This window comes from Xenopus tropicalis, chromosome 1, assembly GCF_000004195.4.
Source record: "Xenopus tropicalis strain Nigerian chromosome 1, UCB_Xtro_10.0, whole genome shotgun sequence".
Taxonomy (NCBI): Eukaryota; Metazoa; Chordata; class Amphibia; order Anura; family Pipidae; genus Xenopus; species Xenopus tropicalis.
The window spans coordinates 161,201,095-161,226,470 of record NC_030677.2 but is presented as its reverse complement, the minus strand read 5'-3'; the positions used below and the strand labels follow the sequence as shown (position 1 = coordinate 161,226,470).

Genomic DNA, 25,376 nt, shown 5'->3' with positions numbered 1-25,376 from the left:
CACTAAATATAACACATATTATACAAGATCTACAAATAAATAATAATGCGCGCAATATATTTAGGTAATAACTTAGATCCCATGCCTGTATTATTGATGTCTAATATATTTTTACAAAGATGCTGTTATCTAGAAAACCCAGGAAGGACATCTCCCATAGAGAACATTTTAAGCAAATAATTCTAATTTCTAAAAATGATTTCCTTTTTATCTGTAATAATAAAACAGTACCTTGTACTTGATGGTAACTAAGTCATGCGAATCCATATTGGTGGAAAAACTATTGGATTTATTTCATGTTTGAATGAAAATGGAAAAGTTGCTTAGAATTAGCCATTCTATAACATACTAAAAGTTGGTTTAAAGGTGAACCACCCCTTTAACTCGCAACTTGCTATACGGTACATATAAACCTGTTATGACACAAGAAAGGAAAAGATAATGTTTTCTTGAACAACTGTGGGATTAGTCATGTAAATGATGCCTTGTATGCCTCTTTGGCTTCCTATGTACACAGAAAGTAGTATTCTGCATACAGGTGTTTCAGGGCACAGCCCTAAATCCAGGTCCAATAAATCTAATTTTCTCTGCACAACCAACAGCATTCTGTCTCAGGAGAGGGCATAGAATTTGGCAATCAGCCTTCCAATAATTCTCATGGATACCTAGCTATAAATGGGGCAGATAAAGCTGTTGATGGCAGGTTTGTGTGTTTTGGAGGCAAGGCTATGACAAAAGAGGTGGTTACTGGCCAGATTATTGTTTGGGTTTTACAAGGCTGAACCCCATATAGAGAGCTAAGAACTGAACAGCCTTTAGAAAAACCGAACTGTTTGGGTCAAAACCAAGCAGGTGGCAGCCAGAACTTATTCATATAAAAACAGATGTACAGGAAGCCCCTGCAATAAACAGCTTTACATTTTCCTAAAAAAAAAAGGTAGACAAAATACTGCAAGCACAATACAATACTTTTCACCTCAGCTGAGTATGTTTACTTATCATGAGTCAAGTCAACTTGCAAAGGCAAAACAGGATAAAGTAATATAAACCATCTTACAAATATAGAATAATTTGCATAAAATAATTTGTATCCCATGCCTAAAATAACATCTATTAGATGGCTGCACCTACCGAAAAGAACACAGCAGCATAGAAAATGTCTTTGCAAAGAAAATGAGAACAACGCACGTCGGATAAAAAAAACACAAAAGGATCAGCTATTGTTAAATTTATAACTTAAGTTGTAGGAGTGTATGTCCAGAAATGGACACAGAATCGAACAAGCTGCACCTTACTGAAATAACAACCAACAGTAAAGAATCATTTCTTCCATGAGTAGTAAGCAATTGGTTTACTCCAGGGGTGGCCACACTTTTTGCGGTCGCGATCGACTGTCCAACAGAAATCCACGGGGGATCGACTGGTGGACCGTGGTCGACGTAGTTGCCACCCCAGGCTCCCATTTCACCAACACCTGGTGACACCACTATTCTCTGTGTTTCTTAACCTTTTTCTCAGAGGACACAAATTAAAGGGGAACTCCACCCAAAAACAACTTAGGCTTGTCATGTTTGATTCTATACAAAATGCTACAAATTGATATTTTCTTATATTTACCCTAAAAGCTTGTTAAAACAAGTTTCTGTTCCTTGGAAGTAATGAAGATATCATTCCTGTGGTAAGAAAGCTGCACACTGAACTAAGGGCCCGATATATGAACCCTTGTGCAATCGCTTGCAAAAACTGTGAGTTTCTGCAATCAGTTGCTTTGGCTTGCTGCTGAAATGGATGAAAAACAGACAAGTATCCTTACAACTTGTAAATTCAGGAACTCACTCACAGATTCTGCAAGTGACTACATGAACACATATGCTCCAGGGTTCATAAATCATGCCCTAAATGTCATGATACAGCCATCCAAATCTAAGAAAACCTGTAGAATCATATCAAGAAGTAAGAAGTGTATATATGCTTTAGAGTAGCCAACACATTTTCATTTCTGAAAATAATTACTTTCTTACAGGAAAGCAGTTTTGTAAAAAGGGATAAAGGTGTCTGACAGTAGAATAAACCTAATTCAATGGTGTCCAAAAGGTATTTTGAGCAGATTGGGCAGCAGACATTATAGCACAGCAAACAAACAACCCACTATTTAGAATTTTGTTGTTGTAAATGTAAATAGTACACTGTTTTATATGGAACATTTTTTTATGGAAGTGTAACACTTGTTATGAGGGTTAGACCCCAATACAAAAAGTTCACTAAAAATATATAATGACCCTCTCCTCAAGAGAAAACCAAGATTAAATGGTAGAGTGATATTTCTGTGCTTGAGATGTGGTCTAATGACCTAAAACTGGTTACAGAAATAGAGTGTACTTAGCCCCCTATCACCTGGCCAAAATTTATGAAAATGTGTCCAATCAATGTCCCAAGTGCAGAAGTGATGTAGGCACTCTGTTTCATGTGATACAGAGATTCTGGGGGGAAGTGTCACAGTTTCTTAATGAGAATCTTGCCTTCCCAAATATACGCTCTCATTCTAGATTGTGCTATCTGCAGTTGCTTTACTATGCTAAGAAAAAAAATAAAAAAAATAGATAACTACTCAGTGAAGACTTTGCAACTCAGACCTAATAGACTAAATTGAAAGTGGTAGGTCCAAACTGCTTGGCAGACACATGTATAATATCCCTTGACTTATGCTAGGATAACAAGAAGCATCTAGGCTGGACAGTTGCCTATATATCCATCAGCAGTGTCTAAACCTGACATTCAAGCTTATTTCACTTTTATTAAACCATCCATTGATCCTAAAGCTTGGCCTGCTGCTTCCCACCATCATGCAAACTGCCCCTGTACAGTCAATCATTCACATTTGTTGTAACAGCTACTCTGCAGATGAAGCAATAACTGGCTAAATAGTGACATATTAATATGTTTTATGGTTTCTTAATGGGCTAAGAACATAGGCTACAAAGGCTACAAGTAGCTAGTGTAGTGTGTCCCACAGAAACAACAAAACTGATGATAAAGCACATGCATAGTTACCTAGTTAAGCTAGGTTAAAAAAATAGCAAAGTCCACCAAGTCCAACCCCTCCTAACAAACCCCAGTTCACATATATACACACACTCATAATGACCTATCTATACACTTACATATATAAACTATGTATAACAATATCTATACTAATTGCAGAGGAGTTCCCTAACAAAATAAACACACTTGTTTCACTAGTTTTTTTTAACTAAAAGATAAGGTTAAAAAGTAAGAAATGATAATGGTAGCTCTTTAAATATGCCCTGCAGTTAGTACTTGCTAAGTAAGGCCCATTGTGATTTATGGTGCTAGTGCTAAAAGGGTGCTATTAAAACTCTTGCACCCACCAGTAACACTTTTACAAAGAGAAAAAGCCTCGAGGCTTGAACACGAGAGTCACTATTTTTAGAACGAAAAGTCTGTTAAGTGAGGGTTTTAGCACTGAGGTGTGACTCACACTTTGGTAATTAATGAAGGAAAATAACGACACCTCTCAGATATCTTTAATCCCTGTCGTTTAACCCTTTAGTACCAATATTCCATCTTCCATGACATATTCTGTCTCACATTTCTTCTTGTTCTGAATGTGTACTTAAAAAAAGAAAATGTTTAGAAAAAAGTATATATAGTTATCAAAATGTTTTTTTGTTTTTTTTAAGGTACACATGGTAGTGATCTTCGGGCTGGGTTTTCAGATGTATTTTATAGCTGAATAAAAGCACTGACCTTTAAGTTTTAGTTAAAAAATGACCTTTCGGTTGGATGCCCCTTGAACTACTTTGAGCCTCACCCCTAGGGGCAGCCTCAACCTTTGCTCTACAGGATTTGTTCGCTGGAGTTCAGCAACTGCAATATGAACAAGCATAATATCAATAATAAAAATAGATCTGGTTTCACCACAAAGCCATAACCCTCATAACTCATAAGACGAAGCCATTAACAAAATGAGAATTATTACTAATGTAACTTTCCTTATAGTCCAAACAGGTTACAACACAGCAAAATTGGATTAAAGTTATTTATTGCGAAATTCACTAAAAATACTCTGCAAGTAAATGGCCAATAACAGTCTCTGCCGGCCGCAGCATGGGGATATCTAGAAATAGCACACAAAATAGATATAATCTGCTTAAGGAATATGTCCAGCTGCAAAAGGATGATAGAGTATAGGGTACAAAGGAAACAGGAAACCATCTACTACTCTCAGATCGCTCCCAATCTTCAGAATAGAACACTAACCGCTTTAAAAAAACAATTAATGGCACCAGTGACTTAATGAGCATTTACCTGATCGATTCTTGTTCTTTCAATGCTGAGAATACATGAAGGAATCACAAACATGAGCGCTGACTCACATTACCGTCATGCTTCATCCTGAGGAAAAGTAATTGAAATACATTAGAGTGCTGTTGTTGCCTGGTAAAATAATTTTGGCTGAATTTATAGGATATACATGCCCTGGTTATAAGCAGGACTCTCTATATATTCACTTAAATATATGAGCATAGGTTACTCTGCAGAGTAAGATTTCTGCATTTGTCATTTTATAATATAAAAAGGAGCAGCCATGTTGCATCCTATGCCATGCTTTAAAAGCTAGTAACACCAAAAATGTACAGGACTTCATATACATGTTAAATCAAGGCATTGTTAGCCAGCACATGCTAACATTTTGCTTCAGGAACTGTAATTTAGGAAATAATTATTCCAGTAATTCTGTGGGACTAGAAAGAGGGGCCAATAAGGGAAAGATCAGAGGGAGTAAGTCTATTTGTTTTCCTAGATACATCACAAAGACCAGGTCAGATTTGTGGTAAAAATATATTTGAACTATGGCTAAATGGCTAAACGCCTATGTTTTCAGAGATCTGTAACACTTGTAAGTCAAAGAGACACATAAGAAAAGTTGGCTCTCCAAGACTTGAACTGAAAAAGTAGAAGAGGAAGAAGTTTCTTGAAAAGAAAATCTATGCTCTAATACATTAGCTTTAGTTTTAAATTATATGTTCCTACAAATGATCCTTCACAATGCAGGTAATTATTTTGAATCCCACCCTCCAATCAATACTTACAGAGAAAATCACATAGCAAAAAATGTTGGCAGGCACTCTGATTTCCCAAAAGTATATATCAAAAAGCAGCCATATTATAAGTAAAAAATATATAAAATTTATTTAATACATTTATAAAAGAACAAAAGAAGCCTTGCGCGTTTCGTACCAATGATTACCAATGATTACTTACAGACCCAATACTCCAACATGATGAATTCCGCTGTCCCTACAGATTAAGATCAGCATGTTTGAGTGCCAGACCTGTATATAGCACTGGGCTAGTGGGTGGGCTAAGAATTTTTTAAAGAAATATGATGGTGAGGGTTAGCTAGAAGTACTAGCATGATTCTTATTACTGATAAAATGAGCCTGCATCAGTTAAAGCGGTGATAAATAGGGATCAGGTGGTGTTCACACCTATCAACATACATAAAAATATAATGGCCAATAATTATTTCCTGAAGAGCAGATACAGCACTAGCCATTGCAAAATATATGAGAATGTATTACATTAACCTTGTTCAATAATAAAAATGGCACAAGATGTGCAAAATGTTGTTAAATGGGTTGTTCACCTTCTTCTGAGACTATTTGCTATTGGTCTTCATTTTTTATTTGTGGTTTTTGAAATATTCAGCTTCTTGCTCAACTCTCTAGCTTGGAATTTCAGCACCTATCTGGTTGATAGGATTTAAATCCTAGCAACCAGGCAGTGGTTTAAATGGGAGACTGGAATATGAATAGGAGAGGGCCTGAATATAAAGACAGGTAATAAAAAAGTAACAATAGTTTTTTAGCTGCAGGGGTGAGTGTCCCTCCCCTGAAAGCTGGAAAGAAGAAGGCGGCAAATTCAAAAACTATACAAAATGAAAAAAAAAATGAAGACCAATTGAAAACTTGCCAAGAATTTGATATTATATAATATACTTGACTTAAAGGTCAACTACTAGCTTTAGCACAAAAAAGCTTTTTGCTAAAGCTCTAACATTTCTCATTGTTTTATTTTAAAATTCGAATAAACTTGTTTCCACGAATGTCTGGCATTTACTAAAGAATCTGAAATGAAAAAGTCCACGCAGGAAAAGTTGCAGAAAAGTCATAATAATTATGAATTGTCACATTAAAACTATGACATTGTGAATTGTTGCACAAAAAAAACAGCATCAAAAATCCTCTAAGGTTTCAAAGTAAAAGAACTATCCTCCAAGGAAGGGACATCTGCCATAGACTTCTACATGATCTTAGCAAGTTATAGCTGAAAAATTGTCGGATTCAGATTTTTAGCCATTTTTTTATTGCAACTTTTAGCGCTAAAAATCTGAATCGGAAAAAAAAAAACCCTTAGTAAATGGCTCCCTTAATGATAGTAATGATAATGAGATCCCCTTGGAGGGTTATGTGTTTCCAATTTAAAGGGAAACTCTCACTGGTATAAACACACATTTTAAACTGCAGGCAATATTTCATAATTCTTTTACAATTAGTTTTTACATTTTTTCTTATAGGTTTTAAACTATAAATTATTTATTAATAAGCTTCCTGATTATATATATATATATATATATATATATATATATATATATAAAATCCATAGACAACTGTAATGGAAAATAAAAACAAACACTATTTGTAAAACAGATTCATGAAACATCCACTAGAGATTAGTGAAATATATTTATAATGGTGACAGTTTCCCTTTCAAAAAGATTAGCACTAAAAATACAGCTCACTACTACATAGAGGGGAATTTGTAACATTCCTCTGCTATATATAGGAACATTTCCACACATTGGTGTAACCAAAGATGCGCCATAAAGCATCTGCTTATCATGTCACAAGCCAAACTTCATGCCAATCTTTACACAGTAAAGAAGAGAAAAGCGTTAATGAAAAATGTAGTAAAGGATTGTTTGGATGGCTAAAAATGAAAATATTTCTTATAACCAGATTCCTCCCTATTTTTTTCTTCCAAGCTAAAACAATATGTTCTTAAATTTGATACCATATAAGAACTGTCTAGAAGGCTGCAGGGGCTCAAAGTTCTTTTCTCTATACTTCCTTATCCAGAATGCAACAAAAGTCATTCCTAGCAGATCAGATTCTGCCAGGGTATAGTTGTTTTTACTAGTGCAATAACTGAGCTATTATAACATTGTTTTCATTTTTTTGTCTTCTGTTTAAACTTTAAATTATTTAAAAATGCTTGTAGTTTCTTTAATAAATAAACCAAAATGACATTTAAACACAAACTTAACCAGTATCCTCATCCGTATATCAGTATCCTCCTTCCTGTGGGTAAGGGAAATGTGTGTATGAGTATGTAAATGAATGCTACCTCAATTATAGCATATTAAGCATGAATAAAAACGCCTTTATTTACACCAATTATCCTTTATTTATACAGAACTGATATGTTTTACACAGGGCTTGTTGTTTATTCTCTTCAGTCACATTCTGTTTTTTTAACAGTATCTTCCATTAGTAACACTCAGTTGTTCTTCCTGAGCAAGATGCCTGGGGGTAGGAAGGTCATGAGACCACAGGAAACAACAAGTCAGAAGGATGCCCTAATATAACATGTGCTGACCCCTGCCCTACTATTCCAACAATGTCCCCAATCTCTACCACACCATGGATTGATCTACTATAGGTATGTGACCTGTTATCCAGAATGCTCAGGACCTTGGGTTTTCTGGATAAGGGCTGTCTGCATAACTGGATATCCATACCTTAAATCTAATTAAACATCATTTAAACATCATTTACACCCAACAGGATTGTTTTGCTACCAATAAGGATTAATTATATCTCAAGGTACTGTTTCATTGTTACAGAGAAAAAGAAAATAATTTTTAAATATGTGAATTATTGTATTAAAATGGAAGATGGCCTTTCCATAATTCAGAACTTTCTGGATAACTGGTTTCCAAATAACGGATAACGGATTTAGTTTTTTTGGAGAGGGCACTCCATATGCTCTGCCAGCACACAATCTCTTTTGCAAAATCTTTTTACTTTTTTATGCAGGTTTGCCTCTACATAAAACACTACACTGCCCCTTTTCTAAGTGACCCAGAGAAGAGAACAGAGGTGAGAAGATGCATGAATTCCTTTGGAAACTCTATATACACAAAATGCTCACAAACACTTCCACCTTATTCGGTCTCCTATTCTGGCTCTGTCTTGCTGGAAAAAAGGGCAAAAATGGCTCCACTAATTGTAATAAACAAACCCTAGATTAATTGTTGTGCATATTGTGTTTCAAAATGAACTTTTCAAAATAAAATTTGGAAACATGTTGCACTAGTTTATATAGTATGGTTACAAAATATTCCATGATGATTCCATTCCATGATGATATTACATGATTTCACGGACAGACTGGAAAGCATTGCTACCTTGTAGCATCGGGGTCTTGAGGTTTTGATTATCAGCCAGGCCAAGGATTTTGTTTGTTCTTTAATGTCTGCGTGGGCTTCCTCTAGGCACTCTGGTTTCTTCCTACATTCCAAAAACATTCAGGGAGCTTTACTGGCTCCTGACAAAACTGACCATAGCATGCATAAATGTGGCAGGGACCGCAGATTTTAAGTTCTACCTATGCAGAAATAATCTCTTTAATGCAAAATATGTTGACACTATATACTATATACGTTCCAGGTACTCCATGGGACAGCTATTACTATACAATTATACAACTACCGTATATTACAACTATTATGTAAGTAAGGGTGAAAAGGGAGTAAGGAAATGCGAAGGAAAGCAGTTTTCCCGTGGCTAGAAGACAAAAGGAGTCAGCAGAAACAGTGTAAAGTACACAAATAGAACTTTAATAAATAATTCTCGCTGACCATAACGGTTAAACTATTTTTAGAGCAGACTGCTCAATTGTATGTACTCAACACATGTTGCAGGGCTTTGTCACTAACTGAATCAAGTCTGTAGTGCTTTTCTGCTCTTTCATTACACTTGTGTTGTGTTTATGTTGGATGTTTGTGCAGCTGAGAATGTGTGTGATAAACTACATTTAGATAAGAGAATTGGACATTCAGCTGCTGCTGAAAAACTTTCCTTTAAGTAAAAAATAAAAAAAAAGCTTACTACTTCTCATACAAAAACATTTTGCACAGTCAAACCTCAGAGGCCTGAACTTCTATGTAAGGGCAAAGCTACCTACAAAATGGATGGGGTTTGGGTCCATCAGCTAGAAAAAACTGTATCCCTTTATTTCCAAATGAAATGCTCGAGAAGCCTGAGATGCTGCAGATGCCAAGAAACCCATCCCTTTAAATTAATTCCTATTTAATGACTTGCAAACAGAACAATTTAACACTTAGGGGCCTATTTATCATGCTGTTAAAACAACTGACACCGAAAAAAATGGTGTAAACAGCTGTGTAAAATAAATGGCGAATCTATCAAGGTGTGTTTATTTTACATTGCCAGAAAGACGCATTTGATGCAATTATTTTACACCACTTCAACCCTCGTGTAATCCATTAAAGGCAATGGGAAAATTCAAGCTTCAAGTAAGTACGAGTGGATGTCACTCTGGAAAAAAAATTATTTAAAAACGCAAAGCATGAAGGTCATATTTTCCCCATAGCATTTTCAAGCAGCTGCTTACTTATGCCAGGATTTTTACACAGAGGTTTGTAGTCACTGAAAATCAAGACATAACTCAATAAATGTTACTTTTATACATGGCGGTGCCTGCTGATGTGTGATGCATTTGGTCCCCTTCCTTTAAGGTGGCCATACAAGGACAGATTTAAGCTGCTGATTTGGATCCCTCAGATCATTTTGGCAGCTTATCTGCCAATTTAAAGGGCCCTTCGATGGGCCTACCTTACAAATATCTGGCTGAAAAATAAGGGGCCAATGATAAATACCAATGCCCAAAGACTAGAATCCTTATTAAAGCCTGCAACACATACAAAGCACAGTTACATATATTACTAACAAAATAAATGTTATTTTGGTTGCAATTCTAATAGACAGACCACAACAAAACCCCAACTTTTACCTTAGTTAAGCCAAGCCAGTTTTCTGCCTGCTGACAGATATACTTGCCTTTCTTGACCCTTATTTGAATGAACATCTGTTGCAGCAACCCACAAAGTCATTTCACTGAGCTGGCTTCTCATCCCTTTTAGCTCTGTGCTAACGCCAATGCTTGCAGCCATCTGGCTGCTTCTCAGAAGGAAGAAAATATGATTTATTTTTTTCTCAATCTTTTCTTTGTTTTTGTATGTGTATGTTTTGAACCAATATATTTATATAGGGAAAATACGAAGACAGCTTGCTAATAATAAGACACACATCTCCTTGACAAGTACGCTATACGGAGAGTAAGGGAATAGAACATTTATTCTGGAAGAGGCCCCTGGATAATTCTGCGCAGCTTTGCCGCCCCAACACTACTGATGACCTCAGTGCAAACAAGATGGATGTTTTTTTCTCCTCTGTAACTCCCTCTCCAGCAATACAAATTGAGTCTATAAATAACCAGACACCAATATTTTCTACATGCGTTTTGAGTCTGTTTCTCACACGTGGGAATAGAAAGTCAGCTATTAAAGTATCTGACCTACTGATATTACCAGTTAAAAATAAAGTGTCTGCTACGTGTGATAGGGTTTAACTCTGTGCAGACCATGAAGAACTATTTCGCAGGGGGCAGAAATAAGTGGGTTTTACCATGTTTCATACTTCCATGTTTTAAGCCACAACACTGTTACTAAGAAAAGTTAAAAGGGAACTAAAGTTTAACAAACAAGAATTGAGTAGTGTTTTGGGGTTCTGTACCAGCCCAAGGCAATCACAGCACTTTAGCAATGAAAAACTGTGCCCCCTTAGATACCCCCTATGGATTCCCATCTTGTCTGTCGATTCACTGCACATGCTCTGTGCTGCTATCAGTTATTGAGCTTAGGGACCCACTCACAATATACTGTATATATAGAATGCATATACAATACATAGCTGTTTAGTCATTTAGATTATTACACATCAGCTTAGTAACCAGTGCAATATGCATGAGAATTTAGTAATCAGCCCAACAGCATCAGCTTCTATGACAGGCAAACTATTTTTTTGCCAAGAGTATATTGAGCATGTGCAGTGTCTCTGACATTTCACTGCTACTATAAGCACCATATCTCCCTACTATACCTGTTATCCAACAGCCTCAATCCCTTCCCAGAGGCTATTATCCCCACTGCTACTATAGGCACCATCTCTCCCTACTATACCTGCTATCCCACAGCCACAGTCCCTTCCAAGGGGTGACTGTCCCCAACACTAACTGCTCCTCCACCCCGTGCCCCAGAATCTCCTATTTTCAGTCCAAATTGCTGTTCTGCAGGGCATCACTGTGTGCAAGGCTCATAGCAGTTGCCCCTGTTTGGAGCTCATCACTCTATCCATAATGAAAAGGGTTTTTTTTTAATACATTTAATGACATCAGAAATAAAATATTAAACAAGATATGCAAGTGTAACTTGTGTCAAAGGCAATTCAAATTCAAGAAACTCCTACATCAAGGTGCCACAAAACATAGTGGCATTTATGCTTTGTAGAGTTTGTTTTAATTATAGGCAGGTTCACTGCTATAAATATTCTAAAATATTCACAAGCAGATTTGAAGCAGTTAAATATTACCTTAGAGAAGTAGTTAAAAGATGATACATTTTTACCCTGGTTCGGAATGCTTAGTTTTTTTCTTAGGCAAAAGCAAAATAGCTATAATTGAAAGAGAGGGTGAGCAGCATCTGGCTTTGCAGGAAATATGGTATAGAATAACCTTTCCGGAGTAGGAAGGCACAGCTCTAATGAGCAGTCTTTAAATAGCACTGCCTGGACGGAGGCCTGATATGCTTGCAACTAGCAAGAACACAGGCAGATTCTTCATGCTGCTGCTGCTGGCAGTGATCAGTGGGGTAATGGGAAGCAATATGAGTGCCACCATGAATGAACTCTGCACTACAAACATTATGTTTGGTGTCTCAGTACCTATGCCTAGCTGGTATGGATGATTTTGTTTCAGTAAGATAATTAGTATAACAGATAACCACCTCTCACTTTGAGAGCCTTATAATGCAGAGGGTGCAACAGCACTCCCTGCGCTAGTGATGCAGCCCCCCATGACCCACTCTGACACTGAAGAGGCAAACTCAGACCAGATAAGAAAGGGCAGCAGCAGCCCCAGAAATGCCCCAGGACACAAATACCTTATATTTCTGCCAATAAATTTATATTGGACATATGTTTAAAATGTTGGTTTTATTCTAAAGAAGCCAACATATATAAAGTTAAACTTCCCCTTAAAATTGTGCCAAATGTTTGATTGCTGCTAAATCACATGAGGGTGCACACTGTCTGCACTTCCCAAGACAACTTAGTCAAGCAAAGACACTTAAATACTGTTAGCATTCGGAGCATACACATGCATTTGCAGACTAGAGCACAAACACAAGAATAAGTGAATATAACACAAATGTAGCCACATTGCACTTGCTAGGTTCTCACAGCCCCAGTGTTACTTAGAACGTGACTGGGTTACAGAATAAAAGAGTAAGCCCCCCCCCCCCAGTAAAATAAATCATTCAGTAAAATGGTGATGCAGCGCTCAGATTCCACGGGCAGCCTGAGGAAAATTCTGAGCTATTTATTTCACTGGGCTGCCTAACATTTTGGCACCCCCAGCTCTTTACAGAACCCCTGGGTTACAGAATAAAAGAAAGCCTTGCTACTTTATACTACAGATGGATAGTGCTCCAGCTCAAAGGCTTGAGACCCAGCATCCTGGGCTGATGTAAAGAATTGAACCCATAATCAATACGGAGTAGATCTTTGGAGCTGCTCCTCCTTCTGGAAAATAAAATGTAAATATACATTTCTAATTGATTGGAATGTTAGTAAATAACCACCATTCCCTTGCAAAAATCAATTGGAGCAGGGGTAATTGATGTAGCCAGAGCCAGACAAATGGAGGTAGTTCAGAACTGTTCCAAATGCACTCATATTTATATTAGAAAAATTAACCACATAATTAACCACATAATATTCCAGCTAAATCTGTTTAATATTTAGCCATCTGATTTTTTTAAAATATATATACATGTAAATTTAATTAATGAAGTTCAACTAGAAATGACATACTTGGCAAGACATGTACTTACTTCAGGCCATTTGTACGGTAGTAGGGAGCAATTAAAACAGATAAGATAGTAGCCAGCATTAACACATCCATTCAAGCATAAAACTTTATGGAACAAACCAGTGAATTAAATGACTGATAAGAGTCAGTAATGTCATAAAAGACAAGAGTCAATAGTCCAAAGCGTGCTGTACAGAAGCAGCAAACACACAGGCAGCATCTGGAGCAGGAGGATGTTTTAGCCTCATTTGCAAAGTGAAAGAGCATCCATCAATGCACCACAGGTCATAACAATTTTACTGCAATTTGTGTCATTTGGTGCAATGGAAATATATATTTAAGCTGTAACTCTTCTATTAAAAGGGGAAATTCCTCCGGCATACAGAACCCTCAGGAGTCACCACTTTGACAGACTATTGATCAACTGGAATCAAGGACTGCCACAACCTGCAAACCCTTAGTAAGAAATACTGAACTCTCCAAATACGTCTGTTGATAAAAGTAAACCATTGGATACATTTTTCATACATCTGCATAGTAACAGAATATGGAATGCATAGCTGTGCGCTTCTCATACCCTAAATGTCACGTATATCACGCAGATCACCTGTTCTTGACACTTTTAAAAACACAGCACTTCCTTCATGTTGTCAGTGAGCAGATTCTCAACAGTTTCATAACATCTCAAGGTGTGTCCAAGGCCTGGGCTTTTCCTTCAGTTTAGTAAACAGTGCTGCTCTACATGGTGGTCCTTTAAACAACACATGTGTATTTTCTTTTTAGTTAAAGAAATAATTAGTAGAATAATATACATTATAGTTTTACAGTGTTTTTATTTTGGTCCCGGGGAATCATGGTTTCATGAATACGTCTTATTGCTTCTATAGGTGAACTGAAAGCAAATGCTATAACAATGTTCCTTTCCTTAGGGAAAAAATAATCACTACATCCTTCTGTGCTTATACAATTTAGAAACAAATCTTTAGAGCTACAACAAATGTAGAGATTTGTCGCCCATAGAAAATAAAAACATCTGCAGGAGACTGTGGGAAAATGTGGAAGAAGCCATTTTCCAGCAATTTAGATGGATCACTGAACGTGAAGTGTTTTTTAAAACCTTTAGAATTACAAGGTATTTTCTAATGCATTGTCATCCACAGGAGAGGTGACAGCTACATCTGTCATTGTCCCATATGTAAAGCAGATGATTCACTCAAAATTACCCCTTTACTTTTATGTTCCGTGAAAGACATACCAGACTTCTTCAAAGTACTGGCCTAATAAAGGGAACCTCTCGCCACACATAAAAAGCTTTATAATAAAAGTCCTTTATAAATTAAATATAATAACAACAAAATTTTTTTTTTTTTAATTTAAAAAATACATACCTGTTTTTAATTTATTTAATCTGAACTGTCAGACATAAAGGTGCGGCAGGCAATAACTTTCACTTTCCATACATCACTTCCACCTCCCTTCTCACAGTCTATATTTGTGTAGTCACAAGATTTTGGGGTGATAAAAAGCTTGCCTTAATAACAGTGTGTCCACAAAATGGCACCTGTCTGCTAGCTGCGATTGTGAAGACTGAAGAAAACAAAAATTTAAATAATTTATATAGTGTAAGTAAAGTTTATCTTGCTCAGCTAACATGATAGAAAAGGTTTTGGAATTATTTCTTAGGGTGACAGGTCCCCTTTAATGTAAGGTTGCCAGATCACTTGAAACTTCAGGGACACATCTAATAAATAAATGTTGCTGGGCAGCACTGATTGTATTACATTAACCTGCAATCAGGCCTGACAGCTGGATTCTTTAGACAATTCCCTGAATTTTCGAGGGATCTGGTCACCCTACTTTAATGAGCTGCTTAAGGGGAAAAGTAAGAACCGCTATTAAATAAGCCATAAATGCTACTCACGGCCTGTATAAAGAAGAACTCATATTATGAACACCTTCATAGAGTAGAGAAACATTGCTTTCATAATATGTAATAACCAGAAAATTATATCAGAATGCATAAAGTGTAGCTACAGTATTTAACAGAATGTATCCAGACATTTTTAGCCACATACTGACACTCAAAGGCACATTTATAAACATATTAACATTCTGATTTCTTAAACCACAAAAACTCTTACATTACTAAAACTATGAATGCCAAGTAATTTATATTTTAATATAATCCATCTTAAATGATCTCCTCAGAACAGTTACTGCTGAGTTCCAAACTCTCCAGAAGCAATATCGGCACATAGGGAATGTGGTGTTTATGGGTGTTTAGAGGCAAACAAACCTAGCATCATCATGTGCAATGCCAGGTGTTGGCTGGAGTGCTGTAAAGGTCACTGCACTCTGGAGCAATGGAAACATGGTCTCTGTAGTGATAAATGGCATTTCACCATCTGGCAGTCTGACAGAAAAGTCAGGTTTGGCTGATGCCAATAGAGTATTACTTGCCTGAATGCATAATGCTGACAGTAAAGTTTGGTGGAGGAGGAATAATGGTCTGAGTTGATTTACATGTCCATGGTTCCACTGAAAAACTATACGGCTGCAGTCTACAGTGACATTATTGACAATTCCATAATTCCTATCTTGATGCAACAGTTTGGGGAAGGGGGCCTGAACTTAAGCCAACCAAACACCTTTCTCCCAACATCAATACCCAACCTCACGAATGTTCCTGTGGCTGACAACAATGTTCCAAACTCTAGAAAAGTGCCTCCCAGAAAAGTACAGACTATTATAGTACCAAAGGCAGAACTCTATCAATACCCTTGCTTTAGGATCAGAATAGGAGGTCAATGTATTAAATGCTTATTACCTACAGGACAATAAAAACCTTCAGCATGGCCGCACTTGATCTGGTCAAATTTGATTAATTGCCATAGATATAAAGATTTTTCTTTGAAATCAGTTATTTCTCCTTTAAACAGTGAATCTTGAACAAAGAACCCATTATGCAAAAAGCTGCAAACTATGGAAAGGCCATCTCTTATAGGCTCTATGAATTAAATAATTAAATGTATTTAATTTTTCTTTGTAATAATAAAACAGTGCTTTGTACTTGATCCTAATATATAATTAATCCTCAATGGAGGCAAAACAATCCTACTGAGTTTTTATAATGTTTAAATTATTTTTAATTAGACTTGTATGGTGATCCAAACTATAGAAAGAACCCTTATCCGGAAAAACCCAGGTCCCATGCATTCTGAATAACAGTTCCCATACCTCTACATATACCAGTTTTATTTCTATTTTTATTTTCCTTTTCCTTATTTTTGCTTGAAGCTGCATAATTTGAATTCATAAAATAATTTGTTTCCAGTGTGTCCCCCATGTAGAGATTCTTGTTTTACGACATACACTGTAATAGATGCATGCACAGAGCAGCCAGACTGCCTTGATATATTTGCTAATTTTGCAATAAGAAATCTTTGCCAGAGCTGTCTGGGCTGAGTGAACACTATCCAGAATAATTGAAAAATCCTTGGATTGGACATTTTCCAGGGTTTATTAGGAAAACCATTCAATATTTCTGGGAGATCGAAAAAGCTCTTGAAAAGTGACATGTTGTATTTATCCTCAACCCTTCCTCAGAAAAAATACATACAATGCAATATTAAGCTAATAGAAATGGACTGTCATAGGCTGCAGTATGGGTTAGATATAGGTAATGTCTGATGCCAATGTTATTAATAGAAGAGAAACAAAGGATAATATTATAAATATTGTCAAGCCCGGTTTTTTCCACAAATTGTGGCAGCCCTAAGTACAGAAAAGCGGTTCTGAGGCTGAATGTTGTATTCTCTTGCCTACTTTGCAGCCCTTGGTCAATTTGGTAACTGTATGCTGAACGTGGTTTTTTTTATGCATTCTTGATTTCTTGTTTTCTTGTATTGGTTGTACATTATTGTGCAACTGTTATGACTTCCTTTGGGAATTTTCTTTGAAACTCAGGTTAAACTGCAGCAAAATATACAAATCTAAATTTTTAAACATATAAGTCATTAATGATATTAGTTGACTCCAAAATTAAAATTGCATTTTAATGAATGTGGGTCTAATTTTCCCCACTTAATTCAGTCCTTGCTGTAATTATAGTTTGACATTCCTGTACTAGTAAATATTTCAGGAATGTGTAAACCCCCATCCCCTGAGGCAAGGGAGAAGTATACATCTCTTACTTGCAACCCCCTAATAAAGAAGGGTGGGTATGTGTCCAGAAAAATTGAGTAGGACCCCATGAGCGAGGATGAGCCAGTGAAAGGATAGATCATCAGTGAAGCTGCTCTTAGGGAAAAAGAAAGATGGAGCTTGGTATACCAGCACCACTAAGTATTGTACTGCATAGATATAGGCTGATTAGTTTGATTTTTTTACCCTCTTACCCTGAGTAAAGTAATTGTGCCAACTTCTATACATATTAGTGGTGGCAGTAGAGGTTTACCAGAATTTAAGGGGACTGAGATGTATTGCATGACTGCGGGAAATGCAAAGCACCCCCATAGGATAAAAAAAAAAGCATACAACAAACCATGCGCAGTGTTCTGTGTATGAAACTGTGCAAATCCAGCTGTCATAGAGCTACAGCTCCATTTTTAAATGGTGGGGGAAGCTGGGAAAAGTCCTTTAACTGCCATGGCGTACATTTACTACCCCTGCTCTGAAGGCCATGCCACATGGGCAGGGGCTGTTTGTTGCAAGATGTGAGATGTGAGTATGTGCATGTTTGTGACATGCACATACTGTTGAAAAAAAACCTGAGGGTTACTTCAGATCCCATCCAAAGCCACTTTGCCTAAGCACAGTAACACAAACCACAGCACAAGACATATCCTATGAAAATATAAAAGGTAAATACTGTAAATTGAGCTTCCCTATCTCGTTAGATCTCCATTATGAATCATCTCAGGCTCTGGTCACATCATAGGAGCGCCATGGAAAATTTGTAATATTTTCTCTTAGAAACAGCTGATAATGGCTATAGTGGCTTATTTAATTTTTTGTATGACGTACACTGGGATGGATTACTTGAAACCTTATGTGCATTAGACATGCTGGACTCATCAACATAAGCCGACTACATCATTTGCTTTACAAGCAGTGATGAGGATTATTTATGGGAAAGGTTCCATATGTTTGCAGAATGGTATATAAGGTACTGAGCCACATAAAAGGCAGTTTTGTGATATACACAATTTATGATAGGCAGACACTGGCTGACCATCCAAGGCATCAGAACAACAGGCCCATGGGCCGAATCCACGACTATTTTAGGACTGGCCATACACAGGGATGGCAAAATGCTATTGTTGCGTTTGTGTGAGCTGACAGTTTGAATGATAGCATATGACAGCGAGCAAAGAGGTGCTGTGGCCCCAATCGCTTCACATCTGCACATGCATCCATTAATGCAGTTTATGGGTAGAAGGGAATATAATTGAAATCAAGGCAGGCTCTTCTAAACGGTGGTCTTTTTTTTCCAGGCTAAAAATAACCACTCTGCGAAGCCTTGGTCACTTTTACATTACAACGAATGAGTCATTCCACTGCGAACGGGCTCGATCGGCAATGTAGTGCAGCAATAGCATTTGCTTCAGCACTCAGATGGCTAGAAAGCCGCTTATTTTGCCGAATGTACATGCACGGCTGCAATGCCATTATCAAATTACAAGAAAAAAGATCTGAAGTTGCTCTATTCTAGATGACTAGATGAGTGTATTAAATACGCTTTTGCATTTTTTGCATTTCCCATAAGCTTAATAAAATATCATTCCAGGGGCAGAAATTTCTAGAGAGGAGGAAGAAGCAGAGGATAAAATAGAAAGATAAGTGACTATGCATGTTCCGTACACTTATAGAATGATATCCCTATAAACAAAACAGCAGTTTGACAAATTTGAACAGATCTAGTGGCTGCCCCTTTGTTTTCTTACTTATAAGGGCACCAAACTGGCACAGATAGTGAGGTAAACAATATAAATAATAATTATTATAAATGATAATAGCGTTTAGCATGATATAGGTCACATACCCAATAAGGAAATAGAGCTATAAATTAGGAAACAATATCTATAAATAATTATTTTATTTACTGTGGTATAAACCAAACCACATGTAAGCACTGTTGGCCAATAGATGCCATTTCCTCTTGTGGTAAATGCCATGAGAATGCAGCTTCCTTATGAAGATTTGCTTGCTTGGCAACTTTGCCTTTAAGAACATCTTGCCATGTATGGCTGGCTTTATGTACCATTAAACAAAAAGCTGTAAGGGACTGACTACCAGACATTTCCATATCTTGTTTGCCAATTTACACCCATATGTATTAAAAGGCACTATGTCTGCCCAGGGGCAGTAACCCATAGCAACCAATAAGATGTTTGCTTTTAAACATGTGACCAATACATACTGCCTGCTGATTGGTTGTTATGGGGTACTGCAGCCGGCCAAACTAAGTGTTTTTTATTACTGTATATACTCAAGTATAAGCCTAGTTTTTCAGCACCCAAAATGTGCTGAAAAAGTCACCCTCGGCTTATACTCGAGTCGGGTGCCATGGGTCCCTCCAAACTAGCACCCTCTGTCCTTTGTGTGCAAATTAGGCCACCCGAAACCAGACCCTCCAGTGCCCTGGCCCGCTCCCAAATTTATCTTCATCTACCATCCTCACCTGTCCCATTCTGCACTAGACATTTCACTTTATATTCTATATAAACTATATATAGTTTTGAAGGATTTTAACTCTTTGTGTTTTAGCTTGGTTGCTGAGTACTCTTAAGGTATCATTGTTGATAAAAGCTAGTTTACAGTTTTTATTTGAAATAAATATTTAAAAACATATACCCCACTGATGCCTCATTTAATGTAATTTTATAGGTATTTATTTTGATGAAACTTAGCAGTAGCTGCTGCATTTCCCACCCTAGGCTTATACTTGAGTCAATACGTTTTTCCAGTTTTCTTAGGTAAAATTAGGTACCTCGGCTTATATTCGGATCGGCTTATACTCGAGTATATACGGTACTTAGTGGTAAATTGCAATAATCAAAGTACAGCTACATATACAGGCTCTTGTATAACTCCAATTGATACCCCAGGGAACTATATCATTACATTTGCAAAAGCAATAACAAGAGATATAAATGGAAGGATAACTGAACAGAATGATAAATTATATAAAGTAATCATTAAAACTGTAGCCTCACAGTGTAATAGATTTTTGACCAGAGGGGTCAATGACCCTTAACAACCATATTGCATTTTTAAACTGGAAGCAGGAAAGAGGAACAACCAATAAAAAAACTGCTAAAAATAGACCATTCTATAACATGCTAAAAGTTAACTTAAGTTGAACTACCCTTTATATGGAAAGGTGTTTATATCTCCAAGAGCCAGAGAAATAAATAAGGAACAGGGAATTGGAAGATCCAGAATATGCAGGATTAATAATGGAGAACCTTACGGCATAGGTACAGGTATGTGATCTATTACCTGGAAACCCACTATCCAGAAAGCTCTGAATTACAGAAAGGCCATGTCCCATAGCCTCTATTTTAATCAAATAATTTATATTTTTAAAAATGTTTTTCTCTGTAATATTAAAGCAATCCCATTGGGTTTATTTAATATTTAAAGGAATACTGTCATGTTTTTTTTTTTTAATCCATCAGTTAATAGCACATCTCCAGCAGAATCCAGCATTTAAATTTGTTTTTAAAAGCACAAACAGATTATTTATATTTAATTTTGAAATTTCACATGGGGCTAGCCATATTCTTCATTTCCCAGGGTGCCACAGCCATGTGACTTGTGCTCTGATAAACATCAGTCACACTTTACTGCTGAGCTGCAAGTTGGAGTGGGAAGGTAGCAAGATAGCAGCTCCCAGTAGATATCAGAATAGCACTCAGTAGTAAGAAATCAAAGTCTGGCTTGGGACTCCTCCAGTTACATGGGAGTAGGAGAAACAATAGGTTACCCGAAAGCAGTTCTAATGTGTAGCACTGGCTCCTTCTGAAAGCTCAGACTCAGGCACAATGCACTGAGATGGCTGCCTACACACCTATTTTACAACTGAATTAATTTTACCACTTTTATTCTTGTTGGTTCAAGAATAAAAGTGGTAAAGAAAATTATTTGCTATGTAAATTATTTGCTATGTAAATAGTGTAATTTAGAAAAAAAATACACCATAAAAATCATGCCAGAATCCCTTTAGATGTTTTTGTAGTAGACTTAAAGTATAGTGATCCAATTTTTTACCCCAGGTCCCGACATTCTGGATTACAGGGCCCATACCTGTACTTATTCTATCACTGGCGCAGGAGAGCAGGGGAGAAACAAGGCACAAGCACACACATAATAATACAAAAAAGTACATAGTACATAAAACCTAAATTGTAAATACAGATGCCTCAGGCAAGCAGTTTTCCTTTGGACTGTATACATCCTTGTTATTTATTAATATATTATGGCAAGACTGGGCAACCGGCAGCCTTTCAATCCTCAGCATCCTCTGAAAGGAGAGACACAGGCTACCTATGTATATATTATAGCCAACTCAGCAGGAAGGTAATGACTACTTTTTCTTCCCCCTTTCTGCAGAAGTGGAACAAACTGCATCCTAACAATCATATTTCATATATAGAGCAGTGAAAATCCCAGTGCTCTGCTAAATCTGAGCATTATACCCTTTTACAAAAGTAAGCCTTTCCAGTGAGATTACTAGAATACCCCCTGCTCCTGTTTGGGACAATCATTTATTTTCCGCAATCTTGGAAGTTCTAATGTTTAGCCAAATTTCAGTTAAAGGAACAGTAACACCAAAAAATGAAAGTGTATAAAAGTAACTAAAATATAATGTGCTGCTGCCCTGCACTGGTAAAAGTTGTGTGTTTACTTCAGAAAGTCTACTATAATTTATATAAATAAGCTGCTATGTAGCCATGGGGGCAGCCATTCAAAGGAGAAAAGGCACAGGCAAATAGCAGATAACAGGTAAAACACTATTGTATTCTACAGAACTTATCTGTTATCTGCTATGTAACCTGTGCCTTTTTTCCAGTTTGAATGGCTGCCCCCGTGGCTACACAGCACCTTATTATATAAATTATAGTAGTGTTACTGTAGCAAACACCCCAGTTTTACCAGTGCAGGGCAACAGTGCATTATATTTTTATTACTTTAAAGCTCTTTCATTTTTTGGTGTTACTGTTCCTTTAATATTACCAGAATGAATGGATGGAAAACGGACAGTACTAATTGCAATACCACCATCTAAGTAAATATTACATTTTCTTCTCTAGGATTTATTTGCCAATTAGTGAGTCGTTGTCCTGCAGAGCCTACAATTTAACCATCTTGTTTGAGTTACAGGTGGGTAAAATGGGTTGCAAACAAGAACCCAATGTAGAAATGGTTCTCCCCTTTCTTAAAGCCTCTGTAACAGTCAAGAGGAAAAATCTTAGCAAATCACACATTAACAGAATTTTTTTCCTGTATACATTGATGAATGAGGCCGTAGCACTTAACAGCATACAATGTAGACAGGCTTGGAAAATGCATTACTATGGGTTTGCACAATGCACTTCGGGCTGTTCTCCCTGTTGCTGCCATCCCTGGCCATTTAACTCTTTCAGGATTTCTACTCAAATGCATTGCTGCTTGCTGTTCAATTCTGAATGACTGTAACATTGCAGGTAGCAAATAGGTTTGAGTTGTGCATAACATAAGGAGGAGAGTTATGCAGCTCTGTGTAATAATGTAATGTATGGACTCAGCTCTAGGCAATGGAATGTGGGTGGAAAGGCTAACAGGCAGTAGGCTTCTGCAAGCTCACATATATATATATATATATATAACAGTATAATTTAGTCCTAGGCACACACATTCATACGCATTACTCATTAGCCCCGAGGCCCCTAGTAGTATAGTGGATTGTATAAGTAGTGGATGAAGTGCCTACATCCCTACCCCCATACCAGAGGTGATCTATATTCACAACAGGTTGCATTTGTATGAGGGACAATCCTGATAAAGGCAGCATTTATTCTATATATTCTATATACACACAGCTGCTCCAGACAAATCATGTTGCAGACAGACTACAGATGTGCAACACAAAAGGAATACCAGTAACATGCATGTAACAACAGGTCCTCCTACTATAAACTGTATGCAATCCAAGCATGGAGTCTACATGGACACAGAAAGGATGGCTGGCAGACCCATCACTCATACATCTGAAAACGAAGCCCAAACGATACCAGGTAGCATATAGCTTCTGTTCTCAAGCAACTGCTAAACTACAACTCCCAGCATCCTCAGTGGCTATGGCAGGATGCTGGCAGCGGCAGCAGGTGGAGACGTGCGATGCACTGGAAGTGAAGCAGCAGTGGGTGCATGAGATGTATATTGATAGGGCGCAGTGTGCCACCTACCTCTGCTCGCCACTGCAAGCTGCTCCCCCTCCCTTTCTTCCTGCAGCAGCACAAAGAGGCCTAGAGCGGGCACAGCTGGCAGGGCTGCTCGGACAGCACCGGGAGATCGCTGCACCCCATCCCGTAGCTAGGCACAGCCGGCCTGGCACATCGCACGCCGGGAGATCCCGGGCAAGTCTCGCATTGCACTAGACGTGTCGCTGCTTCTTCACGTTGGTCTTCGCCTCCTCCCGACCTCCCGCAACCGGGCGCCTTTTTGCCGTAGATATTCGGCAGGGAATGTGGGATTTGCTCGGTGCAAGAAAGAGACTGGTTTGACAGCTTCGGTATGAATAGAGAAGCCTGGCCCACAGCGCTGACACTGAGCCCGCATCACATTCCCTCACTGACAACAGGGAGGGGTTGAGAGGACACGGACGATAAGCGCAATGTCACATTGACACCTGCTGGCGGAACGCCGGTACTGCACAGAAGAATTGGTCGCTCTAAACACCACCCTTTGATGGTACCCTGGCACTGCAAGTGCGTTATAAATCCTCTACTTACCTGCCGTTTCTGGGTTTTGGAGATACAATTGTGGGAAGCCTATGCCTCAAACGAGCTCAGACGCACAGTGACTATTTGTTCCATGGGCTACAGCAAAGCATTGGAGGTGGCAAAAAGTTTGTGTCCCCCACATGGGTGATGCTAGGCTTCCAAGTAAAGCTTTGCATTCAGCTTGGGAGCAAGGTGCAGCAGCAGAGGCGCTAGGGTATTTGCAGGCAACACCCAGAAAAAATGAATTTTCTATATATAACCTCAGTAAACACAGATGTGTGAATATGGGGCAAGTAGCTGAAATTTCCAATCCAACATGTGACACAAGTGCCACTAGGGTATTTAAGGCTAATGCCAAACTGGCACACTCACAGGGATGCTATAACATATTATGACTGTGAGTAGGTGCAAATAAATGGTTATAGTTCCAGAGCAAGCTAAGGTTAGATTGCCTATATATGTGATTTGCAAAAATATTCAGTCATTTTCTATTTTATTCAGCTCTTCTATTATTTACTGGATTAGTAAAGTCTTATAATGTCAAAGCTTGTAAGAAATACTGGTACCCTTGTATTTGCTCACTTGCTGTTTCCTATTATTATTATTATTATTATTATTAACATTTATTTATAAAGCGCCAACATATTCCGCAGGGCTGTACAATAAGTGGGTTTCATACATTGGACATACAGAGTAACATATAAAGCAATCAATAACAGATACAAGAGGTGAAGAGGGCCCTGCCCAAAAGAGCTTACAATCTACAAGGAGAAGGGGTTGAGACACAAGATGTGGGAATGGGCATGACCAGAGTTGTGAGAGGTGTGGCACAGGGTATTGCTTTTAGCAGCACACTGAGGGTATGTTAAACTAGATTAGGGTAAGCTTCTCTAAATAAATGTGTTTTTAGAGATCTCTTGAAGGCAGAGAGATTAGGAGAAAGTCTGACAGTTTGTGGGAGTGAATTCCAGAAAAGGGGGGCAGCCCTTGTGAATGCGAGTGTGTGAGGAGGGAATGGGAGAGGAGTTGAGGAGCAGGTCAGTAGCCATCCTTCATTAACATGGATAGTAAAATAATGATGGGTATTCCCCTCTGCTCCAGCAGCCTGGACAGAAGGATTCCTTTTCCCAA

The 25,376-nt window shown here is 37.7% G+C and overlaps 1 protein-coding gene across 14 annotated transcripts in view; it reads right to left on the bottom strand.

Moving 5' to 3' along the window:
• pitpnm2 (phosphatidylinositol transfer protein membrane associated 2) overlaps window positions 1–24,162 on the bottom strand; it is a 155,210-nt gene extending 131,048 nt beyond the window's left edge. For 5 of the 14 annotated variants that reach the window (XM_031896458.1, XM_012957572.3, XM_012957588.3 and 2 more), the window contains exons 1-2: window positions 23,709–24,161; window positions 4,330–4,416 (exon numbers count right to left, since the gene is read on the bottom strand). The gene's annotated coding sequence lies outside the window, so the exon portion shown is untranslated. 14 annotated transcript variants of the gene reach the window in all.
• Window positions 24,163–25,376: the final 1,214 nt, after the last annotated feature.